The sequence below is a fragment of the Dermochelys coriacea genome, chromosome 4 (genome assembly GCF_009764565.3).
Source record: "Dermochelys coriacea isolate rDerCor1 chromosome 4, rDerCor1.pri.v4, whole genome shotgun sequence".
NCBI lineage: Eukaryota > Metazoa > Chordata > Testudines > Dermochelyidae > Dermochelys > Dermochelys coriacea.
The window spans coordinates 82,460,464-82,474,568 of record NC_050071.1 but is presented as its reverse complement, the minus strand read 5'-3'; the positions used below and the strand labels follow the sequence as shown (position 1 = coordinate 82,474,568).

At 44.0% G+C, this 14,105-nt stretch overlaps 1 protein-coding gene across 5 annotated transcripts in view; it reads left to right on the top strand.

The window, feature by feature from the left end:
* LOC119854938 (EF-hand calcium-binding domain-containing protein 6-like) overlaps positions 1–14,105 on the top strand; it is a 94,995-nt gene that overhangs the window by 49,456 nt on the left and 31,434 nt on the right. The window lies entirely within an intron of this gene.

Here is a 14,105-nt window from a genome sequence, read left to right as displayed (position 1 = left end):
TACTGGTTCAATTACTAAAGGTGTCTTTTATATTAAGACAATAAATATGTATTTTCCATATCTTTGTTATGGAAAGTTGTGTATGGGATGGTAAACTTATAAATGACAACCAATATTCCATTTTGGGCATGCACATACTTGTGCTCACATTTCACAAAAATATACATGCATTTTTACACTTGTTTGTGCCATTTAAATAAACTGAAATGTGCATATGTGCCATTATTAGAATTTGTACCCACAATATCCACTGAGGCCATAGGATTTGGAGGTGCAAATTCTAACACTTGCATGCACATGTATATGTTAGAGCTATTTAAAAGCAGTGCCCTATTATTCAAGTTTTAGCAGGTGTTTACACCTGCATATATAAGTGCAAGTAAGGATACACCCAGTTTTGTGAGCATACACATGAAGGCCAGGTCTAAGATTTTGGAGAGAATTTACCCTGCATTGTATTGAAGCCATATATATTACTATAAAATGCAATTTATACACTGCAAACTTGGCCAATTTTCACATCTCTTATCCCACCTCCTCCTGCCTACTTAGAGTATGTGTACACCACAGACACTACAGCAGCACAGCTATGGTGCTACAGCTGTGCCACTGTAGAGCCATAGTATAGACACTTCTGCAGATGCGGAAGGGGTTTTTCTGTTGCTGTAGTTAATCCACCCCCGCAAGAGGCGGTAGTTTGGTCGACAGAAAAATTCTTTAACATATTGTTTACTCCTGTTGCCAAGACTTCCTCTCCAGTTCCTAGTCATATATATATCTTCAGTCTAGTGTCAGGTCATGCCATTCCATTGAATCTTTTCACACCAAAGTAATTAACGGCCATTTCTTAATGACGTCTTCTTAATGACACCTCTTCTCCATTTTTAATCCTCCTTGTTATCTTTGAGGTCTTTCATACAGCGAACCAACACTTTCCCCTCAAGTCTTCTTTCCAGACTTCTGGAACTCTTCCCTCTCCTGGTTCTCCTCTTTTTATTTATTTATTTATTTATTTTACTGCTCTATTAGCATTGCCTTCTCACCTTCCTCCCTTCCCTTTTGGTAGCTGTTCTCTAGAGCAGTACTTCTCAAGCTATCTGATGTGGGGGCCTGGCAAATTTTTTTTCCAGTGTGCGCGCAGACTGGCAGCCGATGGCTCGCAGACCGGCACTTTGAGTAGCACTGATCTAGTGGTCTTTCTTTGGTACTTTCTCTTAATTCACCCTTAGTGTGAACTGATGTACTACTCTTCTTTTAGTTTCCACTTATATGTTCCTGACTCTCAAATCTATATCTCTACCCAGATTTCTTCTGCTCCATCTATGCTTCGATCACCTCTTGTATCTTTGGTATTTCCTTAGGGGAATTAAATATGTCTAAAAAGAGACTTTATCTCTTTCCCCCTATTTCTCTATCAATAATACCCCTCTTTCTCTCTAGCCACTTAAGCCTACAACCTAGGGTCATCTTTGACTCTTAACTTTCCTTCACTCCTCACAAGAGCTGTCCAAATAATTGATTTTTTTTTGTTGGTGGTTGTTTGTTTCCTGGCCCTACCAAAAATTTAGAAATTAAATAAGATGATTTTTAAAATTTTTTGGTTATTTGAAAAGTAAAAAAGCCCATTCATTTCAGGTCAGATGAAACATTATGTTCGACCTGAAAAGGAACATTTAGGTTTGATATTTTTAATAAAATTGAAATTACTTTCAAAATAAAAAAATGGCTTCAATTTGAAAAATCAAAACATTTAGTTTTAAAATGTATAAATGAAACGTCTTGATTCATTTCATTTTCAGTAATCCTTTTTCCACCCAAAACAATGAATTTAATATGAATTCTCAAAATGTTTTGACACAGAACGATGTGAATCTGAATTTTTTTGGCCAAAAAACAAAACAAAACAAAAACAAAGAAGTTTGGTCTGAAAAATTTCACCCAGCTCTGATCCTCACATCCCGGCTGTCACCAAATCCTGTTTCTGATCTCTGTCCGTCATCTTCACAATCAAGGGTGACTGTCAATCTCAATAGGGTTTTAACTTTACCTTTAGCAAGTTTTTGCCAGCTTGTAACAACCTCTGCTTTGTTCATCATGCTGATGAGGCCTAAAATGGCAATAATCCATCCCAAACGCATGTGACAAATGTTTAACTATTTACATATGTACAATGTCTATCATGATGATTTCACATCACCAACCTAAAATAATTTTATTCATACCCAAATACCTTTGGGACGTTTCTCTTACTGGGTTTGCATTCAGTTACCAATCGGGCCCTGAGGAGCATCTGTTGTTTCTGTAGAATTTGCTCACCGAGGCAGACCCTGCCCATTTTATTTGAGTGGTGGATTCATCTCTGTAACAACTTTTCCAGTCTCAACTTCTATTGCTATATTCTCAGATTCAGTGGGCAGCCAAGCTGAAATTCTCTTCCCCTTATGCCACCTTAGATGGTCCTTATGGACAACCTTGGGTTTAGTCCTGGGACTCAACTGTATCTTGTACACCACTTCATTTATTTGGGTCAGTACTGTGTAGGGTCCCTCCCAAGGTTTATCCAGTTTAGGGTTCATACCCCTGTTTCTTCGAGGATCGTGGAATCAGACTAGGTCGCCTCCCTTTTAAAAGTTTCCCCATATGGCCTTATATCCTACAGCCTGTTCATTTTTCAGGAGCAGATTCTTAGGTTGCAGCCCCAAGCTTCTTTAGCCAACAGACTCAAAAATTCTTTTTCCAAGGTCACTGTGATGGGCTTAACACGTATTACCTGCAAGGCATCTGGGTGGGTAATTGCCTTCTGACCAGAGGAGGTGGAGCTAGGCCTTATAAGTAGACTGAGGGAGCTCAGTTGGATTGACACTGCAGAGGAGCAGGTCTCTCTCGTGGGGAGAGATGCCCTGGCTAAGATAGGGTTTAATAGTCAGGAAACAATGGAAGAATACTACTACAAGAGCAGGCTAGGCTCCTATAGGGGAAGCCTTTAGGTAGGGCCAACCAGAGAACTACATTGTAGCCTGAGAGGGGCAGAAGGGATAGTTTGAAGATTTGGACTTTCATTTGGACTTGTACATGTTATCCTGGAAGGGGTTTAGACTTTCATGTGACTTGGCTGGAGGGCCAAGCCACAGAACACCCAGAGGGAGAAAGTGAAGGCTGGGAAAGGCCACTGCAAGCCAAGGGAGCACCCCATCGGGGGCACCAGAGACAAGGATTCCATGCAACACTGTGACCAGAGACAAGGTGGCACCCACGAGGTAAAGATGGGCTAATACATATGCTACCAGAATTGGGATTTGAGACCACCTTCTGAGGAAGGAGGAACATGCCAACTACCTTAAAGGTAGGTTCAGAGAGACTGACTCACTTTTTGGGGGAAGATGGAGGACTTGCTCCGTATGCTGGCAGCCCAACGGGGCAGATGTACGTTCTGTTGTTGCACCCACTACAAGGGCAGCAACAACAGTAAGAGATTCAATAGGAACATCTCTTGCAGTGCCTAGAGAAGTTGGCCTCAGGAACCCATATAGTTTCAGGATAAGAGAATTCTGGCAGACTGGTACCAGACCTGGCAAAATTGGGCCCAGGTGATGACCCTGAGGCATTTTGCATACCTTCAAAAGGGTAGAGACTGCAGCAAGGTGGACCAAATCCTCCTTGGCAGCTTGAATAGACCTGTTTCTCTTGAAAGAAGCTCAGGCCCTACCAAGCTTTGTCCAATGAGCAGGCACAGTCCTACAAAATTGTAAAAGAGGCCATTCTGGGCTGACCCCAGAAGCATGCTGCCACCAGTTAGGACAGATCTTTTCCCAGAGGTGGTGTGTCCCATAGCAGCAAGAATAAGTTTGAGACCTGGTAACATGATGATTGCAGCCTGACATAAACTCTTAGGCAAGGTGGTGAACCTTATAATCCTAGAACAATTCCTAAGGGTCTTGCCTACGAGAGCCCAAAGTTTAGGTCCAGATGTTTTTGCCAACATCTACTGATGAAACTGAGGGAGGATATAGGCCTTTAAGGAAACTGATGGTGCTGAACCACCTGAAAGAGGGATTGGATCAAAGGAACCACTCCGAGGGAAGCAAAGCAACAGAGAAGTCTGACACAGCAGTGGAAAAGGGGACACACCGAGAGATAAATTCTTAGATAATTCTACAACTAAGAAAGCAAAGGAGGTAGTGGCATCTCAATTGCCACTGGGTACCTGGGACAGGCACCTGGGAATTGGTCAGGAGAACCCAATTGTGTGTTTCTGGCCTGGCCAACTGGGTCATATAAGCATGGAGTGCAGCTATTTGGACTGCTACTTCAATCAAGTGTGTGGCTTAGGATGTTCCCTTGGTAGGGGTGCACTCCAGCCTAGCAGGTAACTACTAAAGTAGTTGAATGGGAAATGAGAGGACTAATTGACTCTGGGTGCAGGCAAATGCTAGCTCAGGGGGGTCGCCTCTCGATGGTGAGAAGAGATCAGCGTTTGCTGGCGTACATTTTGTGTGTACATGGAGAGACATGGGTCTACTCAACAGTGAAGATAGAAATAGAACAAAAAGGATGGATGAGCAAGCTGAGGGTTGATGTGGTGAGAGACCTCTTCTGGCCCATAACTGTAGGCAGTGACTGGCTTAATTTCCCAGCTCCATTATGAGAAAAGGTAAAGCCTGACCTAGCCGGCCTTAAGACAACCCTCACTGGGACACAGTGTTCGGCTGGGTGGCCCAACGGTGAGGAGGAGTGAGGAGTTGACAGGTCAGATGGAACTGGTTGAGAGAGTTGAACAGAAGATGTCAAGTCAGTTTACAAGCCCTGGAGACACAGTTACACAAGGCAAACAGGGATGGGAGCTGGAAGAAGTGAAAGCCTCACAACAGAAAACAGAAGAGGAAGCAAACCAAGAGCAAGAATTGGTTTGGGTAAGGCTAGATCTGACATATGAAAAGAATTGTCAGCAGTAGCTCAAACGGGCACTAGCTGCCCTGTGAACCATGAAACCTTCTGATAATGGGACTTCCTGACAGTGGGGAACTAAGTCCCAATGTAAACAAAAGGTCTTTTGCCCCTCCTGGGCTCAGCTCACAGCTCTTCCTGGACTTGTGAGGAACTCAGCTGCCTCCAGGGCTGGCTGGGCCCAATAAAATCACAATAAGTGACTGTGCTCCCTGATTGATCAGAAGAGCCAACAGATCATCATTTGAGCCCTGTAGCAACAGCAGTGCAGCAGCTGCTCAATGCATTCAACACCCACAGCTGTACCAGACCTGCTACCTGCCCAGCCCTTGCTTGAACCCTTGCCTGCTCTGCTCAAACCCTAGTCCCTGCCTGCCTCTGAACTCCTGATCACTGACTCTTGGCTTGTCTCCTGACCACAGCTCTGGGTTTGCCCTTTCGCTCTGTTCTACTCCTGGCTCTGACCCTTGGCTTGTCTCTTGACCAGGCCTCGAGTTCTGTCCTCTCATTCTACTCTGACCACTAGGCCAGACTCCTGCTCCAACCACTAGGTTGCACTGCCGACACCTTGGTATGTGACAGTTTGAGCAGCCCATTAGGAGATAAGAGCGGACTTTGCCCCATGCAGGGGGTTCCCCTCCAGAAAGGCTCCACCTTCTCAGACCTCTCAATGGATTTTATTGTTGCATTACTGTGCTCTCAAGGGCACTCAGTTATCCTGACCATAGTGGACCTCCTGACCAAGATGGTCCATTTTATTCCCTTGCTAACTGTTCCATCTGCTTGTGAAACCACACACGCCTTTCTAGAGGACTGAATCAGCATGTGCATCATTTCAGATCAAAGTCCCCAGTTCATTTCTCGGTTCTGGTAAGAATTTTTCTCCCCTCACCTCAAAAGCCTACTATCTGCAGACAGCTGGCCACACTTAAAGTTCCTGGAGCAGTACCTTTTCTGTTGCCTGAATTTCCATCAGGATGATTGAAACATTTAGCTGAGTTTGTGTACAACAACTCAAGCCACACTTCAACTGAATGGACTCCATTCTTTGCAAACTTTGGTTTTCACCCCGATTCCATCTCGAGCTGCTCAAAGGTTCAGCCATACCAGGAGGCCATGGAGCTGGTATGGCACATCCAGAAAACACATCAGGAGCTCAAAGAGCACTTACTTGCCACTAAAGAAACATATAAGTCCTACACCAATAGAAAGCAACAAGCCCCCCTAGCCTTCCTTATATTTGGGGATAAGGTTTGCCTTTTGACTCAAACAGACTATGTGATACAAGCTTGACCATCAATACCTGGGTCCTTTTTGGATCACTGAACAAATAAACCCAGCGGCCTACAAGCTTCAACTCCCAGAATCACTCAAGATTCACCCAATCTTTTATGTGTCTCTCCTCAAATCATTCATTGACAACCTTTTTCTCAACTGGGTAGATCCTCCTCTACCCCCAGGAATTGTTCATGGGCAAGGGGGATATGTAGTCCATCAGGTCTTCAACTCCTGATGCATCGCGGGAAGCCCCAGTTTCTAATAGACTAGAAGGAGTACAGGCCAGAAGAGAATCAGAAAGAAATGTTCACCCTTCTGATTTCCTGTAGGAATTTCACCAAAGGTCCCATAACAACCCAGGGTTGAGGGGCCCTAGGAGGATCCCTCAATGGTCTTGGTTTCCTCGTAACCCAGTGGGCTCAGCTGGGCCCAATAAACCCACGCTAAGTGACTATGCTCCCTGACCGGTCAGAAGAAACAACATTTAAGCCCTGTATCAATAGCACCACGGTGGCTGCCCAATGCATTCCATGCCCACAGCTGCATTAGACCTGCTTCCTGTCCAGCTCTAGTCCCTGCCTGCCTCTGAACTCCTGATTCCTAACTCCTCGTTCTGACCCCTGGCTTATCTCCAGACCACGATTCCAGGGGCCCACTACAGGAATTAGCTCTGTTCCTGTGGCTCAGTTCTCCAGCCACAGCCAGCCTACTGCTGGGCCTTCTCTGCAGGAGCATCCAGCCTCCTCTGCAGTCTTTTCTCCCTCTGAGCTCCCTCTGTCTACTTATAAGGCCCAGATGCTTAATAGATCATCACCTCGCTTAGTCCCCCCTCTCAACAGAGGGGACAAAGCTATCAATCAATTACCTGACATCTGTGAAGTGTGTCTCTAATTGGGTGGTTTTCCCTTCTCTAGAAGGTGATGGGGAAACACCATCACAGAAAATTTCCAGGTGTTACAGGGCAAGGCTCAATTCTTTGCTTCTAATGTGGGAAACTGAAGCACATCAAAAGATTATGCCCCTAACTGGGATTTGACTATCTTGGTTTCAGTGTTGCTGAGAATTGTGATGTTTCTCAGGTCCAGGAGAGTTGTAGTCCTGGAAGTTTTGTGGTAATGAGCTGAAGAAGCGGACAGAGGATGAAGGGACTTGTAGGCTTTGGGTGTGGTCAGATCCTGGTCAAGTGGGATCTGATCCCCACTGATTCCTTGCGGGCTTACCATCCTGTTCATATTTTGGACTTAATTAGTTGCTGGACTTGCTTTCAGCCACTGAGAGTGGGGTAGACTGAGTTTGGTTGGGAGTTGTGGAAAAGCTACTATAGCATGGGATTGGAAACACTTCTGAGCCCTTCTGGAGAGACAGCTTGGCAAATAGTGTCTAGGAGAGCAAGAGAAGCTGTAGGAGGAACGCTGAGGATGCTTGGGAGCTCTTCCCCATAGGCCACTCTGACTTCCTTGAGACTTCTTCCATGTTTCTTAAGTCTAAATGAGATAAAAGTGGAGAAAGTTTGACCTATCTTAAACGGAACCCAGAGGAGGAAAGTCAGACAGTCTCTCTTAGCCCAGACAGGCTCTCTGAGCCACAGGAGGTGAGAGCAATTTGAATCAGTCATCCTCTAGGTCCAAGAAATCAAGGCCTTCTGACAAATTCTTTGCTTCAGAACCAGGGAATTTGTATGGCATGGTTGTGGGTCAGTGAAGATGAGGTGCACTAGGAAGCATATTGGCAGTCGTAAACAGGGTCAGAGCTCAGAGATAGTTACTTAGTTTCCCCATTCTGAGTTACAGAATGAAATTTTGTAGCAAGATCATTTGCAGTTGGCAGGGAAACTCTGGGTCCAGGTGTTGGTGCCTAAACCACCACAGAGGCTACTTCCAGGCTTACCTATGCCATACTGTCAGCTGGACCCCTTGGAAGGGAAATGCCCTTGAAAGGCTGCTGGCCTGGCATTGACCATGAAACCACCATCTTCTGTTGCCTCTTGAAGGTAACCCCATGCACCTAATCACAGTAGCCCTTGAAAAGATTGGGATGGATGTAGTAGGGCCAGTAAAGAAGAATATTGTATTTTAGTAATAACAGATTATGCTATACAATACCCCAAAGCCATCCTGCTACAAGCCACCACAGCAAGAACATAGCTAGAGAATTAATTCAGATATTTTAACCAGTGAGGCTGCTCTCTGAGTCTTACAGCCCAGGATCCTAAATTTACATGACATTTATTCTAACAGTTTTTGTACCTTCTCAAAATCAAGCCTGTGCAAACCGCAGTCTGCCATACCCAGATATTTGATATTCCCAGAAGGGTGGGCAGAGCCTGCCAGGAACTCAAAGACTCTCCCCTCAGCCGAGGGGGAGAGGTGTTCCAGGACTGGGAATCAAGTGATTCTGTGGGACACGAGAGAGGGGAAAAAACACAAATGGAAGTGAGGGTCAGAGGTGTAAAATCAGGGTACCAAGTGGGGACACTGAGCAGAGAGCCCCAGACAATGCCTACTGCTCTGCGTAGAAGTCCAAGGAGTCAGTAGATGCCACACAGAACTCTGGTTGGATATGTAAAATGACCCAGGAATGGATGTGCCACCTCCAGGCTAATGAGCTGGTGGAATGTTTTAACAGAACCCTTAAAACCATGTTAGGAAGAATGAAGAGTTTGAGGTTAAAGATTGGGAAAAGATTTTGCCCTATATACTCTTAACAGTGAAGGAAGTTCCCCCAAGCCTCCACTGGCTTTCCCCGTTGCGTTATTAGACAGAAGGTAACCTTAAAAGTACTACCCTGATCCAGATGCCTGGGAGCTTACTGGACCTGTGCTACGAGTGTGCTACAATAATAAAGAATGGAAATATCTGAAGTTCTCCAAAAAAGTCAAAGCTTTAGGGGGGAAAAAAATCCTTTGAACAAAATTCATTTGGATCTTGCAGCTGTTAGTGACTTGTGCCACTAATGGATTTACTCAAAAAAAACAGTCTCGAAGCAGATCCACTGGTCCTAGCAGTCATCTGTGCAAGTTGGGTCCTGTGAGTATTTAGTTCACAAACAGATGCCTCCAGCAGTTTGCTTGTGGCCATCCTCTTGCAGTCATACCAGCGCCAAGAACACCAAGTCCTCTACCTCAGTAGGAGACTTTTACACCTCAGGAAAGCAAATAATTTGCTATGAAATTCTAATGCCCGGTGATCCCCTGGCCAGAGGGGAATTCCAGTTATCCCCTGGGGTTTTCTTTCATCCTAGATCATGTACCCACTGTAACTCATTGGATCCCTCTCTTCTGTGGCTTTGTGCAGAAGGTACTTTGTAGGGATTTACGTGCAGAGCCAGGGTGCAGGAGTGTGGATAGCAGGGGACTTGCTGCTCTCTATATCACCATCCTTTACTAGTGGCACAGATATCTACACTGATATCCTAGCAAGAGTTAATGTTGCTTGAAACAGTATTAACTCCCTCTGGGTGCCTTCTGCAGCTGCTATTTAGCATGCACAAGGGGAGCCTGCCAATGTGCAGCAGCCATGGTGCAGTGCAGAGGGACAGCTATCCTCGTTGACACTTCTGCCTTTAATCATCTGTTGGGTCACTTCCCCACAGACCTGTGCACCTCACTTTCTCTGGATTCTTCCCCCTTGAACGAGTAATTTAAGGAAACTCCATTAGGAGAACCTTAGAGAGCTTTCCTGTTCTGGATGTGTATACGTTGCATAGTAAGCCTGGACTCTGACTCGGGTTTAAGCCTAAGCCCCCCTTCTGTCCACACACAAATCAGTCTGACTTGGGCCAGAAAGCCCTTTGGATTCAGATGAGCAGACCCAGTTGGGAGGGTGGTTCCAAGCCCGAGTTCCCCTCTAAGTCAGATCCAAGCCCTGTCATTTTGCAGTGTGGACACAGGTCAAACTGCAGACCCGAGTCAGGTCTGCTTAGTGCAGCATGGATTTATTAGCATGCTTATGAGACCCGGGTCCAGCAATTATAAACCTACATTTACAGTGCAGTGTGGGTGCTGAAGTGCGGGCTTGGAAACAAACTGAGTCCACAAACGCAGGTCCTACAGACACAGGTTTACATAGACATAGCATAGACATACTCCCTGTGGCTCTTTCCTGCAGGTTTCCCCTCAGCAAGGGGTGATCTGGCTCTTCATTTGTTACCTGCTTATATTAAAGTAACTTCTGTGTTTAAAAAAAGCTGACAGAGGGTTAGACTAGATGACCCCTGAGGTCCCTTCTAACCCTATTTTTCAATAGTTCTATGAAACAGATTTTTTTGTACAACTAACATTTTCACTGGGAATTCAATTTACTACAAATTAAATACGTTATATATTTTCTAATGCAATGTCATTTTATTTCCAAAAGAACATTTTTTTCTAATGAATTTTAGTATTGGGTTGTCTCAAAAACTGCTTTGCTTTAGAATTTTTCCTCCTGTCTGCTTCCCTCCCCATTGCTTCCCAGTTGCTCTAGGTATGTCTGTTAGAAACCCTAAAATTATGGCATTGATAAGCTACGCAGTGAATCCCAAAAAGGCTCAACTTCTGAATAATGCCATTTGGAAATTATCAGTTAAAACAGTCCTCTAGGTATCAATGAGAGAAAAATTTAATGGATTATTTCAAAGAGTGACATATACAAGAATTTAGTCAAATGTGAATCTGAGGGATATAGCCACTGGGTGTGGAGGGATGGGAAATCAAGCGCCTGGTTGAAGATGGAACATAAAAGTGTCATGTAGCAAGAAAAGTTGTAAGTAACTGTCTTTTTTTTCCCTCCCCATAACAACATTTGGTATTAGTATGTATTGCTTGTGCACTATATAGACTGAAAAGATCTAATATGTCAAAGTTAGGTATAGCAGAACAGCATTATATATTATTATGTGTATATTTGATATTAATCATTAGCTAGTTATTAGCTATATTAGAGGAGCATGTACTCCTCAGTAGACAGACACCAGTATCAGAGGAGAATATACCAGAGAAAGTAGCTACTTCCCTGGCCCTGCCACCTCATGGCCCTGGCATATATGTGCCATCTCAACCTGCAAATCCCCAACTTCACAGGCATAAGGTCTTTTGAAGGCACAGGAGGGAGGGTGTTAGGCCGTGGAGGCAATGACTGTTACACCGTTCTATGGTCCCTATCCAGATCTTGTGCCCTCCACTTGAGTTAGTGGAGGAATGGATCTAGACCAGGGTTTGCAGTTTATTGATTTCACGTTTATTTATGGTCACTTTAGCTAACTGCCTTTCACAGTGGTGACTTCAGTGTCACTGTCCCCTAATGAGCAGCACAGCTGAAACTGACTCGTAATATTTTAAGAGAGATTGCGCTATAGTCTATCTTTATACAGCGTGTGTAGAAATAAATTTGACAAGGCAAATTATTTAGGGTGAAAATTTTAAAAGTACTTATGGCCTAACTGTGCCCACTGAAGTGAATGGGAGTCTTACTACTGACTGCAATGACAGCACGGTTAGGCCAGTGCTGAGCACCTTTGAAAATCCAACTCTAAATAATTTGCCGGGTCCTAGGCAAATTTATTTCTGTGCACTGTACAGAAATAAATTTGCCTAGGACCCGGCAAATTATTTAGAGTTGGATTTTCAAAGGTGCTCAGCACTGGCCTAACCGTGCTGTCATTGCAGTCAGTAGTAAAACTCCCATTCACTTCAGTGGGCACAGCTAGGCCATAAGTGCTTTTAAAATTTTCACCCTAAATAATTTGCCTTGTCAAATTAATTTCTACACACGCTGTATAAAGCTAGACTACAGCGCAATCTTCTTTAAAATGTCGATGAAATAGTTCCTGCTGCGCTGCTCATTAGGGGACAGTCGCCACTCTGAAAAGCAGTGAGCTGGAATGACTATATAGACTGATTAATTTGTCACACAGATGAGTTATTTTAAAGTGTGGATATGCAGTGGTGGTGTCACCATATTGGTCTCAGAATTGTAGAGGGACAAGGTGGGTGAGGTAACATCTTATACTGGACAAACTTGTGTTGGTAGAGAGACAAGTTTTTGAGCTACAGAGCTCTTCTTCAGGTCTGGGAAACATACTCACAGTGTCACAGCTAAATACAAGATGGAATAGATTGTTTAGCATAAGTAGTTACATATTTCAAGGAACCATTCAAGGTGACATCCCATCCAGTCACGGGGGAAAAGGAAGGACACACCAACTCAAAGTGGCACCAGACCCCGCCAGAACAATAGATGCAAAACCTGCAGACATATCAATGCTACAATGATCAACACCTCCCACAACACACCTTTCAAGATCCGCGGGTCCTATGCATGCCTATCACTTCATTCAGTGCACTAAATGCCCCAATAACAACTATGTGGGTGAAACCAGACAATCACTACACTCTCTTGAATGAACTCACACAGGAAAATGATAAAAGACAAAAACACCACATCACCTGTGGGTGAACAGTTTTCACAAAGCAATCACTCTATATCTTACTTATTAGTCCTCATTTTCAAAGGAAACTGGCACAACACTTTCAAAAGACGAGCTTGGAAGCTTAAATTCATAACTTTGCTAGACACTAAAATCATGGACTGAATAGAGAAAGGTTTCAGAGTAGCAGCCGTGTTAGTCTGTATTCGCAAAAAGAAAAGGAGTACTTGTGGCACCTTAGAGACTAACAAATTTATTTGAGCATAAGCTTTCGTGAGCTACAGCTCCGCTGCATCCAATGAAGTGAGCTGTAGCTCACGAAAGCTTATGCTCAAATAAATTTGTTAGTCTCTAAGGTGCCACAAGTACTCCTTTTCTTTTTGTGAATAGAGACACTGGATTTATGGCTTATTACAACAATCTGTGACCCACTAACAGTGCCCCCTATGACTAAAGGAGTGTTAATGGGCCATTTCACCTTGAATGGTCCTTGAAGTATGTGTTGACAACTTATGCTAACAATCTGTTCCACCTTGTATTTAGCTGTAACACTGAGTATATTTCCCAGACCTGAAGAAGAGCGCTGTGTAAGCTTAAAAGCTTGTCTTTTTCACCAACAGAAGTTGATCCAATAAAAGATATTACCTCACCCACTGGTCCCTCTACAGGATGGTTATGTCATTATTGTTTATATATTTGTATTGAAATAGCACCAGTCAGGATTGGGGCCCCATTGTGTTAAGCACTATAGACACAGATAACATAAGAATAGCCCCTATCCCAAAGAATTTACAATCTAGCTAAATCCTTGTAGTATCCAACCAGCAACAAAGGGCCACATTAGAAATCAGAGACCTGCTGTGACTACAGACAGGAATGACCAGGCCAATGGAGAAATTTCAGCTTTCTCAGCACTGTCTGAGAAGGGACTAAGACTAGAGGTCAGATACAAGTTAAAGTATATTCCTATTCCTTCCTCCTCGAGCTCACCCCCCCCCCATAGGAAGTGAAAATTCCGATTGCCACCAGTCCCCACACACATGGATTTCCTGCTTCTGATTTGTAAGTCACACAGAACCAAGCATTGCAACACATTTTGGTTCCTTCTCTATTCTGCAGTCTCTGCTGGGTCTAAGTATCAGGCAACCATAATACAACTTTATTTACGGCATCTTTCATTTTTTTTTAACTGATTCCAAAGAGCTTCACAGAATTAAACAATATAATTATAGCATTAAATTAGACAGAAAAGCAGAAGGATGTTTTCCAATGTGATCTGAAGTGTGATGAAGATTTGCTGAGGCAGAAAGACACACAAAGGGTGTTCCAAGCAACAGGAACTGTAGAGGAAGGAAGCTTATGCACCCGCAGGGGTGAAATTATGTGGGAGCAGTGAGGGAAGTAGAAAGACAAGGTCTATGAGAGAGGCTGGAGTAACGTCATGATGGGTTTTACATCTAAGGATATTTTGAGTGGGA